Source organism: Capricornis sumatraensis, chromosome 21 (genome assembly GCF_032405125.1).
Source record: "Capricornis sumatraensis isolate serow.1 chromosome 21, serow.2, whole genome shotgun sequence".
Lineage (NCBI taxonomy): Eukaryota > Metazoa > Chordata > Mammalia > Artiodactyla > Bovidae > Capricornis > Capricornis sumatraensis.
The window spans coordinates 60,145,178-60,157,748 of record NC_091089.1 but is presented as its reverse complement, the minus strand read 5'-3'; the positions used below and the strand labels follow the sequence as shown (position 1 = coordinate 60,157,748).

Genomic DNA, 12,571 nt, shown 5'->3' with positions numbered 1-12,571 from the left:
TTTTTCTATCTGTATCCTGTAACAATGCAAAATAACGGCCACAGTTTGTGCAAATACATGCATATGATTACACCATTTATAGATACACAATAAATTGTGAGCAGGCGGTTCGCAGGTCTCTCTGCTTTCTCCCAAAGTTGTGAGTCATCCCTTCCCCAGTTTCGTAAAGACCAGGATGCTGGTTCTGACCTCCAGACTCCCCTCATTCTTAGTCTAGGCTGGGATTTGGGTGGGGAGCCTCCGCCCCTCTCCAGAGCCCAGGCTTCACCTTCTATGCACCCACTAGGGGTCACGCTTCTGTCTGAAAAGGTTACTGTCACAGTAGCCACTGAAAGGGCTGGGGTGTGTCCACATGCGGCAGTTGGGGAGGGACCCAGCCAGTCTCAGGCATAGATGGGCGTCTGGACATCCTCTCCCGGACAAGCCAGGGGTCTGAGCAGGTAGCTGTCATGGCGCTGTCACTCCGCATGACCGGTAAACAGCTACTGCAACTCTTGAAATGGTCGCAAGTGCAGCGCTGTAGGCTCAGCCTCCAGGGGTGCCCCGTGGTACGCCCCTCCCCAGGTCCAGTCCGCCCAGCAACCCCGGCCCACCCTCCCTGCGCTGCTTCCAGCCTGATGACCCTCCCTCTCCCTCCTCCCTGGGTGGGAGAAGAAAACTGGCCGGCCTTTTTCCTTTGATTCTAAAAGGCCTGTGTTGGGGGAAAGCATTAAAAACTGTACTCTCATTTTGCCTTTGTTTCCTATTCCTAGTATAGCGATCCGTTTCTCCTCGAGGCTGCATCACATCTGCCTCCCCACTCCCCCAGGACAGACCATTCGGTGAAGAGAGAAAAAAGAAAGCACCCTCCATCTGTTCCCTCTTCTCCTTTAGAAAGGTGTGTTGGTTGCTCAGTCGTGTCCGACTCTGCAACCACGTGGATGTTAGCCCGCCAAGCTCCTCTGTCCATGGGATTCTCCAGGCAAGAATATTGGGGTAGGTTGCCATGCCCTCTTCCAGGGGATCTTCCTGACCCAGGGATCGAACCCAGGTTTCCCCCATTGCAGGCAGATTCTTTACCTCTTCTCTAGAATCAGGACCCAATTTTGTTCAGAGAGGAAAAGTGCTTAGTTAGAACACTCTGTTTCCCAGACTCCTTTGCAGTGGAGCATAGTCTGGCTCACAGTTCTGACCAAGGAGGCCTAAGTACTCACTGAGGTGGGGCTTCCAGGAACTTTCTTTAAAGCGGATTCAGTTAGAGTCCAACTGCACTTTGGGCCCTTCATCCTTTAAGACTTTCCCTCCTGGAACATGAACTTGATAGCTGGAGCTCTAGTAATCATGTTGCGACCCTGAGGACAGAGCAGGATGGACACCCGGAAAGACATAAATTGCTGAAGACACTACAATCCTGCTGCGCCAGCCCCAGGCGCTTTACCTCCTGATTTTTAACTAAAGGAGAGAGGGAAAAAAACTTCATTTTTGTCTAAATGACTTCTTACTTGATACATCCTTTTATATAAGATGTTCCTCAAAAAATAAAGCTCCCAAAGTCATTCAAAACAGCACATGTCTTTGAACAGCAGCAGGGGTGCTCAGTTCCGGCTGTGCCTTATTGTCACCTGGTGTGCTTTAAAAAGGTCAGGGCCTGGGTCCCCCTCAGAGATCCTTAGGTAAATCGGTCTGGGGCAGAGCCTTAGGCAATAGGATTTTTAAAGCTCTCGGGGTGATTATGATGTGCAGCCAGCCGCGGGTCCCAAAACTCTGCTGTTCTAGTTTCCAAGGCAAGAATAATTGGTTAATTGATTCCTTCTGCTCTCATTAAACACTAATGGGCACCGTGGTGGACCATGTCCGTAGCCCAGAGGTTTATCAGCATCACCTGCTGGGCTGATTAAAGCACAGGTTGCTGGCCCCGCGCCCAGAGCTTTGGGGCCTGGGGTGGGCTGGAGAATCTGCATTTCTAACAAGCTCCCAGGATGTCGATGTGGTAGTGAGGGGCCAGAGCAATAAAACCAGGTATCTGTTTTTCGTTCCCAGGCCCTTCCTGCTCTGCCACCCCTCTGGGCCCTGAATGTGCTGCTTTGCTCTACTCTTGTGCCCTCCTTGGAAAGCAGAACATTAGCTTGCTCCCTCGGAAAGGACTTTTAGGCAGTACCACCCTAGAAGCTTAGGCCAAGACCCTTACCTCCTCTGTCTGAAAAAACCTTCACTGTCTTCCAAGTTTCCACTCAGAGGTCACCTCCTCCAGGAAGTCTTCCTTTCAGCTCCCACATCTGTGCTCCCAGAGGCCTTGGTCCCTCTGTCTCTTTGCACTTTAGTGCAGTTGCCTTGTTGAATCCCTTTTCTCCTAAGACAGAAATAAAGCTTCCTCTCTCTATGCCTGGGATTCAGCTGAAGCTCCAATACTTCGGCCACCTGATGTAAAGAGCTGACTCATTGGAAAAGACTCTGATGTTGGGAAAGATTGAGGACAGGAGAAGGGGACGACAGAGGATGAGATGGTTGGATGGCATCAGAGACTCAATGGACATGAGTTTGAGCAAACTCTGGGAGTTGGTGATGGACAGGGAGGCCTGGCGTGCTGCAGTCCATGGGGTTTCAAAGAGTTGGATGTGACCGAGTGACTTAACTGCCCTGGTCTCTGTCTTCCTCACCCTCCAAACACACTTTGCTTTGGGGACGCTCGGCAGAAGTTGTCTTGCCAGCACCCCAAGCCTGCTGCCCTTTCTGCCTCTTGTTCTGAAGTCCCCGGTCCTGGAGTCGTTGCTTAGAACAGTGGTGCTCACCTGGGGGTGATTTTGCCCCCCACTGGGGGCTCTGGGCACCTCTGGAGATACTTCTGGTTGTCACACCTGGGAGGCTCTACCGGCCTCTACTGGGTCCAAACCAGGGACACGGCTCAATGTCCTCCGTTCTTCGGACAGCTACCAGCAACAGAGAATCCTCTGGCCCAAATGGTCAGTAGTGCCGAGGCTGAGAGACCCTTCCCCTCTAAGGCCTCCCCAGGAGTGGAGAGGCCCCTCTGCCCTTGGCCCAGTGCTGGGTGGGTTGGTTAGTGCCGGTCAGTCTGTAACACAACAGTTCCTGGGGGTGGGCTGAAGGGGTCTTCACCAGCACAGGTGAGAATCCTCAGGCTGGTGATAGTGGGGATGACGGCAGTCATTCTGAGCTGAGGCCTGAGGTGCATGAGGCAGGCCCTCCCGGGCTCAGGGGCAGCTGAGCGGAGCTGGCGCCTCGGAGACGGAGGGACAGCGTCGTCTTTGTAGAAGAGCTGCTGGGAAGGAGAAGCCTCACAGAGCTGAGGAACTGGCAGAGATGGTCTCAGGAAGGACCATGCCTGGGCACCCTCGGGAACCGAAGCCTCTGCCCCATCGCTGCAAGGCCTCAGTTCAGTGGCTCTGGGAAATGGGCGGGAACCCTGGCAGGAAATGGATCCCAGGCGGGGCGAGCTCACGAAGAAGCGCCCTGAAGTTCTGCCAGATCCTGGCTGGCAGCTCTTTTCAGACGAGCTTCTCTGACCCACGTCGTGGTGTGTGGGGCTCAGAGCAGCGCTCCTCGCCACTCAGAAGAAATCAGCCTCTGTGGGGCCGCCCCCGGGGCCCCAGGGGCCTCAGAGGAGGCTGTGGTTTGTCTCCAAGATTTCAGAGTGTAGTGTAGAAGGTAGGATCCCTCCAGAGATGCAGAGAGAACGTCCCAGTAGAGCCAGCTGAGCACTAAGAACACATGTGTCTATCATAAGATACTGGAGAGCAGAAGGATGCCCACAGGAGGGCATGAAGCGCAGACTAGAGGGCTCGGTGTATGCTTAGGCGAATGACTATTGCTTCAAGTCAGAGCTCCTTAGCCCTCAGAGGGTCAAGGACCCTCGTGACGGTTGGATGACAGCTCTGGACCCGCACCCTAGGAAAGTGCATCTATGCATAAAAGGTCATTGTCAGCTTCGAGGGGCTGGAGGATCACTCTAGCTGCATCCCTGGACTCGGGATTTAATGCATCCATCCTCAGGACCAGAGAAATGCCAGCATCTCAGGCTGGCATCTGGCATGAGATAGCCACAGAGCAGATGTTCAGATGATTAAAGACAAGGTGTTTGGCAGGAAAAGAGGCCAGTGGATGAGAGAGACAGGCAGCCACATAATTGTAACAGTATGGATATTGGCCAAAATGAAATATTGATTAACAATTATATGGTCCAGTGAGTGGGGACAGGTCCCTGGAGCCAGGCATGCAATTCTTGGCTTTACCAATTATTTATGTAGCCAACAAATATTTATCACAAACCCACTGTGTATGAGCTGAGGATACAACAAAGTTCCTGTCCTTATGTGCCGGACCTTCCAGGCTGGACACGGAAAATAAACAAGTCAGGTGGTGAAGAGTGTTACAACAAGGGGGGAAGGCTTCACTGAAATGACAGCTTTGAGCAGATACAAGAATAGGGTGGAGGAGTGAAGTGTGCACGTGTCTGGGAGAAAGGTTCTGGACAGGAAGCAGCTGGTACACATGTCCTGGGGCAGAAGCACACTTGGCACATTTGAGGATCAGCAAGCTGGTGGGTGTGCCGTGAAGTGAGCAAGAGGGAGAGCAGGAGGAGATGGGGTCTGTCTGCAAGGGAGGTATGCGATCTTTGGGTTTTGTTCTCAGTGGGATGAGAAGCCATTAAAGGATCGTGAGCAGGGAAGTAACGTGATCTCATTTAGGTTTTTAAAATTAACTGAGTGCCAGTGGAGAAAGTGAATGGGCATGGTAAACATTCTCGTGACAATATTAATAGTCATATTCTCTTGCTTTGTCAGATAAGTTATTCACTCTTCCTCGATCTTGATGTGGGGTCAGCGAACTCTCTCTGTAAATGGTCAGATAGTGAATATTTTAGGCTTTGTGGACCATACGGCCTCTGCCATCTCTCCTCTCCTCTGCCTTTGGAGCTTGAAAACAGCCATCGGCAGCAGGTAAATGAATGACCCTGGCCGTGTTCTAGGGGACGAGCCGTCCCAACCTGCCTGGGACAGAGGGGTTTTCCGGAATCTAAGAGTCGCCTCTTTCTTAGCTCAGCTGAGATAATGTGGGCAAGTGGGGATGGCTGGCGAATTCCAAGACACCTTTGTGAATGCTGAAATTTGCATTCTCTGTACATTTTACATACCATGAAATAATATTCTTTTAATCTTTTCCCCAATACTTAAAAAAACATAAAAGCCATGCTTCGCTCACACAAAAACAGTCTGCGTTTGACCCACAGGCTGTAGGCTGGCAACCCCTGGCCTTGAGGACCCATCAGTGACAGGCACGACCAGGCACACCTGCCCTTCTGTGTTCCCCCTCCATCAGGCCGCCAGGGATCCCAGCCCCTGCCCACCTCTCTAGCCCCATCCCCTGCAGGTCCCCATGTTCCTGCCGCACCAGCTGGCTTCAGGGTCTTTGTCTATTCCAGACTCCATTCCGCCTGAAGACTTGACACGTGCCGCCCCCTTTTCCTGAGAATTCTTCCCCTACCTTTTCATCTGGAGAAGGAATAGCTCCGGCTCAGAGTGAAAGTTACATACTACTCTCTGCTTGAGACGCTCTCATTCACACGCCGTTTGTTTTTTCTGCCCCAAGGTTGACCAGCAGCCTGTGTCCCGGGCTGGAGTGAAAGACGCTCCAGTAGGAATACAACCAGTTCTCTGGCTCAGGAATCCAAACTGAGATATGGGAAAGGAGAAGTCACTTCGTAGCATAAGAGGAAATTGAAAAGATGCCCAATGGAGGCAGGCAAGCAGAAACCATGAAGTGGTAGGGCCATGAGACCCCAGAGAAGCAGAACATAGGCGTAAGCAGTAGTTACGGTTGAGCAGAAGCTGGAGGCGAGGATGGAGGCAGAAAAGGCAGCAGGGAGAGCAGCCGTTACGATGGCTGAGACTTGATTCATAGCTACAGCCTGCGGGGCGACCAGACTCGCTGGGCTCTGGGGTACTCTTGAATCCTGACTATCTTTCCACTCTCTGCAAGGCCTTGCCTTATGACTGTTTGGGGCTTCCGTGTGATTCCTGTCCTCTGACCACCATGTAGCCCCTTCCAAAACCGCTCTCCCCGGTGCAGCGCCTTACACATAGCAGGTATGTGTGTGATGTGAAATGTGTAAGAATCTCCTCACTTGAGATGATCTAAGGAAAAACTGCTTCCTGCAATCAGAACTTCTTGCCACACCACTTACATTCTGAGGTCATGATCTGTATCCACTTTCTTGGGGATGAATGTAGGGCTCTTTCCATGTCTTCCACAGTTCAGCACATCAATCGCTGTAATTGCTGAGCAAAGGATCCTATCTGGAAGAGCCTGAGCTCGTGGTGAGACACGGGCGTGTGTGTACTCAGTCGCGTCTGATTCTTTGCAACCCCATGGACTGCAGCCCACTAGGCTCCTTTGCCCTGAGATTTCCCAAGCAAGAATACTGGAGTGAGTTGCCATGTCTTTCTCCAGGGGATTTCCCAACTGAGGGATCTTACCCGGGTCTCTTGCATCCCCTGCATTGGCAGGCAGATTCTTTACCACTGAGCCACCTGTGGAGCCCAGAAAAAATCTCGGGTACAGGTTGGTAGGGCACTGGGAGGGGGACCCTAAATACAGCAGCTGCCCATCCAAAGGGTGGGTGAGAATCTCTCACTTCTTTGTATCCAGCAGTTATTGAGAGCCAAGTGGGAGACAGAACATGCTGTCCGGAAGACAGGCAGCCTTAAGAAATGAGAAGGACTTTAATTGGCTCTTAACTGGGCTAAATGTGCCAGGAAAGTGAAGAGACTGGTTCTCCAGGTGGAATAAGATTAGTTCTCATTTGGCATGTTTAATGGGTCAGCAGACACTCAATCGAACAAGCTCTTCCACTCCTCTCCCTCTCTGCCGCAAGCCTTTGAAAACTCATTTTATCAAAATTAAAGCTAGATTCTGCTGTCAGCTGCTGCTGCTAAGTCGCTTTAGTTGTGTCCGACTCTGTGCGACCCCATAGATGGCAGCCCAGCAGGCTCCCCTGTCCCTGGGATTCTCCAAGCAAGAAAGTGAAGTCCCTTGGTCGTGCCCGACTCCTAGCGACCCCAGGGACTGCAGCCCACCAGGCTCCTCCGTCCATGGGATTTTCCAGGCAAGAGCACTGGAGTGGGTCGCCACTGCCTTCTCCAATGCGATCACTATGTCACATTAAATAACAATGTGCTTGGACACAGTCGGGTATCCTGTGGCCTCACATGAAGTGATAGGCAGCAATATCCCCAGAGAAGAAGCTTCAATAAATGGTCTGAGAAATGGACAATTCATGGAGATTAAGGCAAAGGAATGGTATCAGAGGGGAGGAGAAGGCGGAAGGAAGGGAACTTCCGAAAACATCAGAGACGCTCACAGCTCCATTGTCATAATCCAGAAACACTCCAATCCTACCCGGAGGCCTTTTCACAAACTGAACTAAGGGTGGGGAGGTGGTGGACAGAACATACCTCTGTAGAACACAGAAAAAATGCTTCTTCAGTACCAATACTGATGCTGGTATCACTTGTCAAGATGCTCTGACAGACCCGCAGAACCCAGCTGAGGACTGTGCCACGTCCAGCTCCCAGTAATGCCTCCCAGAGGCGAAGGCCCAAGCCCTCCTAGGACACGGCACACGCCACCCCCCCACCCCCCCGCCCCGCCCGGGACTGTCTGGACGCACGGGGTGGTCATCCTCAGACATCACACTTGCATCATCGAGGATCGCATGGTGAACGGTCGCTGTCTGACTCAGAACATTGTTCACACTGAAGGTGTTCGGCATGTGTAGGAATGCAGAGACAGGCCAGGAAGGCAGCTCTGGGTTCACGGGCTGCGGCTTCTGCATCTGTCCCAAGTCAGTTGTTTCCTGCGCGTTTTCCAAGCCCTGGAGCAGTTCCGTGTCCAGCTTGCGGCACATCCCATGAGCTCTCTATACATTTCTTTCAGCCTCTCTCTGAGTCGTCCTGAACACACTCTCCTTGAGTTATAGACGAATGTCCTTAGCTCCTTTCTTCAGGGCCTCCAGAGGCAGCTGCTGCTCCTCCTGGAGCAAAATGTGTATCCTCTGGTATCAAGCTGCAATCATGAGCTTCCTTAAGGCTACATATTCCTTAAATGGCTGAATTTTCCCAGCCTCCTGGTTCAGAATTTGCATCTCTTCTCTCATTTTCTGTAAAGAGCCCATTCTCTCCGAAGTTTCTCCCGGGATTCCTCGGCAGCCCTGTGTATCGGCCTGTGGCTGTGAGCTGCGCGCTCGGGGCGTTCAGAGCAGGGTCTGGTCAGCCTCACAGAAGAGGCCTTTGGCTTCCTAGTATGTTACACAGACCTGCTCCTCAGAGCTGGGGTGGTGGTCAGCTCTGGCCTGCCAGCAAACGCTCAGACAGGGACGGCAGAAGTTGTGCAGTTTATGGAGACGGGGTCCAGGAAATAGTTCATGCAGATGGAGCAGGTGACTCCCTTCTGAGGCAGCTCCAAATGAATTAATTTGGAATACTCGGGTAATGAAATCCTTGCCAACCGCAGCGGTTGTGATGGGCAGGGACAAGTCCTGCCTGTAGGGGGCAGTATTGCAAGAAGAGAGCGGTCCCGGGCTCAGAGAGCTGGGAACGGGGGACGCTCCCCTGAGCTCTTTAGTCGGAGGTCTTAGCACTGGCATTCTAGGAAGGAAGGAAAAGTCCCAGTTGAATGAGATTTTAAAGGAATTTTGCCTAGCTCCCGCAACATTTAAAATTCTTCACATACACGTGCACTATAAATACACATATACAAGCACGCATGGGTGTGCACACAGACACACACGCCCCTGCCAAATAGTAAAACGTGTTCCTTTCACTTAAAAGGTGGTCTTTTTTCTGAGGCTGTTTGGCTGTACTTTTGAGAGGGGAACGCCCCCCCCCCCAGATAAATCCCAGGTTCGTAGTTCCACTGCTTTCTGGGGAACTGCCGGGAAACGTTTTGGAGACAAAAGGTAACCCAACCTCTGTCAAGCTGAAAACTTCTACACTTCACTCGTCAAGGTCACGACTGAAATTCTCTGGAATCGGGTGGCTGCCTGAAGCCCCCGAGTGCTGTGTCTTACCCTTATCCATGCCTTTCTCTCACACCACGGATGGCGATTCGTCCTTCTTCCGCCCCGCCCCGCCCCCGTATCCCTTCTCTTTCCTTCACAGAGTCTGCAGTTCAGCTCTGCCCTCATTTGGCTGCATTCTCACTAGACTGCCTAGTATACACTCTATATTCTGGGAGACTACCTCGGCTCTGCTTCAGTGACCGGCTTGGCACCTGAATTGTAGGAGGAACACACGGTTGATGTTGGCTGAATGAATGTCTTCATCTTGGAATCCCATGCAGAGTGTTTAAATATTCTAAGTATATGATACATGCGTCACAAACCTTTTTTTTTCTTTCCCAGAACACATAGTGACTTGCTTTCTAAATTAGGCTATCTTATGAGCGGACCCTTGGGAATGAATTTCAGTAGCCATCCACATTGGTGAGCTTCTGTGCAGTTTTGCAACCTCCTTTTCCTTCAGAAAGCCAGAAGGAAATTGAATATTCAAGGAAGACAGTGGATGCCCCCACCAGTCTTCCTCCCCACAGGCCCTAGGGGCGCCCGCCATGGCTTTGCCCCCAGTGGCTTCCTTGAGCCCCTGCCAAAGGAGGGGGAATGGACGGGCAGATGGGCGTCTGACTGCTGGCCTCGGGCTGGCTCTTCACGACAGGGAAAGAGGCGGGGGTGCTGTGACAGGCACCCAGGCTGCATCGTGAAAGAACCAGCTCACAGCTCACTGAGCTCCTGTGAGGACTGTTCTTCATGCATGTAACTGAAGAGCACGGGAATCCAGCCCCCAACTCCTCCTCGGGCCCTAAAGCAGATCCTGAGCTGCCCCTGCAGCTGGCGCGTGGAGTAAGGAGAGCCAGATCTTTCCCTCGCAGCCCTGCCGCCCAACCCGACAAATCGCCCTGGACCTACAACCTGCTGGCAAGCAGCCTCATCAAAATACATGAGTGATTATTTTCCCAACAGTAACTAAAATATATATATAAAACTTCAAACATTCAGGGTTTTTCCATCTGAAAAGACATGGAGGGCATAACTAAAGTCTGTGGTGCCCTGTCTGGGGCTCTGTGATGGTCTCTGGTGCCCCAAGGCCTCTGTGCCTTCATTTGGGTGACTACCCAACAACTCCTGGATGGAGAGCAGCTAGGGAAAGGGATGGGGCCTTTTTCCCTGTGTCCCCAGAGCCCAGGACAATACCAGACACACAGTCACTGCACAAGCCTTGTCTGTCCAGGGAATGGGAAGGATGCAGAGAAAGCGTGTCATCAGACTGTCCTCTGAAGTCTAGAATACCAAACCTGGGAGGGGGGTCTCCTTGAAGCCTGAGGAAGACAGTTCTCAGATGAACACAAGAGTGGGGGACTTGACACGGCGTCTCGCGACTCAGTCAGCAAGCGCCGCTCGACTCCCATTCGTGCCCACTCTTGGCGGGTGATGCTCAACAGACCACCACGGGGATGAAGTGGCCAGGCCAGTGTCCACCTCGGCCACAGACAGATGGGATGATGGCCTGAGCATAGTCCTTAACCTTCTGGGCTTCCATTTACTCATGGAAACAAAGAGGAAATGGGTTTCTAGTTCTAATAATATACTGTCTTCTGATTCAAGGAAGTAACCAAGCAGAAAACATAGATTTAAGAAGCATTGAAAAAACAAGAGTAGAATAGCTATCTATATATAGTAACTCTTGTGCCACCTCACAGGCCCTTCTTGGGGCTGGATGGAACACTGGGCAGGCCCTCAGTGGCAACAGGCATGTTCCAGGTACCCACTGTTCTAAGGTGAAAGGATTCACCTTGCAAAATACAGGCCTGTCTCCTGGGGGAAGAAGACGTCTTAACGTGGCTGCCTGGGCTGTCTGCCCACGTGGGATTTTAACAGCACTTCCAAGTGAACCCTTTCATCTTGCAAATGACATTTAGAGTCAGTAAGTGTCCCTGGGATGCTTTTTGCAGATAACTAGCAGTAATCATCCCAGTGGGAGCTGGAGAGATGCAAGCTGGGCTGGCGAAGGAGGCTGTGATTAGAGATGTGGGTGTCAGGCTGGAGGAGACGTGGCCTCACTACGTGTGCTCCTCACGGAACTGCAGGGAGAACGGGTCGCCAGCCCTGAATGCGGCACAAACTCAGGCAGGAATTGCAGTGAGCTGTTATGTGCGACAACCTGGCGGAAAGGACGCAGGTTGTCCTTTTGTGGGGCTCCCTGTTTAATTCCATCTGCGCATAATCTCGGACTTCCCAGGTGGCTCTAGTGGTATAGAACCCACCTGCCAACACGCATGAGAGACACGGGTTCCATCCCTGGATGGGGAAGATCTCCTGGAGGAGCAAATGACAACCCACTCCAGTCTTCTCTCCTGGAGGATCCCATGGACAGAGGAGCCTGGTGGGCTACAGTCCATAGGGTTGCCAAGAGTCAGATGCAACTGAAGTGACCTAGCATGCACCCACAAGCAAAACCTCAGGGTGAGTGCGAGTGAGGGAGGAACGCATGAGGCCAGCCTGAATTGTTGCTGAGCCTGTGAGCACTCGGGCTGGCAGTGCCTAGTGGTTGGCTGGGTCCCTGTTTGCTGGTCTTTGTCTGAATAGTTTGGCCACCTGCTTCCTGATCCCAAACTACTGCTTAGATGTTCCTTCTCTACCCTTATCTTTGACTTCCAGGTTTCAGGGTTTCGTGATATTTGGCTTTCTCTGCATCTGGAGACCTCACAGGGAAAGATCGTCCTATGACTTACCCCTCCCCTATCCTAGGGGCTTCCCACAGATCCCCAAGAAAGAAGACAGGGGCTGAGAATACTGACCCAATACCAGGATGTTAACCCAACTTCCACGCAGCCTCAGTGGGTGAAGCATGAGGCTGTGTGGAATAACCACCAAGTCAAGGAAGGATAATAGCTAAGGGACAGAATCTTAGATTCAGGAGACCCGCGTGAGCTGTACTCGCGTGACCAGACCATTGCAGAACCACGCCCGGTCCCAGTGGATACCGAGTCTCTGTGGATTCCAGTCCTGGCAGCTTTGTTCTGCGTTGTCTGGTCAAGTGAAATACTGTGCATGGGGTGATTCGTGTAAAGTCGCGCTCTCTGTCTACTTTCCTTCAATTATCATGCTCTCCAGAAAAAAACACAAAAAAGGTATCAGTGTGTGAATCATTTCAAGGGGGTCTGGCTCCCCTCTTGAGTGTGGACAATGTCAGGAGGGAGGAAATGGGAGGGGAAGGAGCTGGAGGTCAGACAGGAAAGGACCCTCCTCTTTTCCGGATGGAAGTCCCTCGGGACCTGTGCTGTGTACACAGGCATGTGTACTGGACTTACGTGGTCCTTTCCAGCAAGGAACCTGGATCTCTCTGGCAAAGTTTTGTTCATTTGATTCCCTCCCAAAACGTAACTGAAACAGTTAGAATAGTCTCAGACAGTCGTGAGCCCATTAATTTAAAAGCCTCCCCAGTGCCTAGGGCAGTGCCTGGCCTACAGTAGCCTCTCAATATGTTTACTTGATGAATGAGGGGTAAATAAATAAATAAATCAG

General features: G+C 51.9%; 1 pseudogene; it reads right to left on the bottom strand.

Annotated features, from left to right (window-relative positions):
• Positions 1 to 3,034: 3,034 nt before the first annotated feature.
• LOC138097492 (tripartite motif-containing protein 64-like) lies at positions 3,035 to 9,071 on the bottom strand (annotated as a pseudogene).
• Positions 9,072 to 12,571: the final 3,500 nt, after the last annotated feature.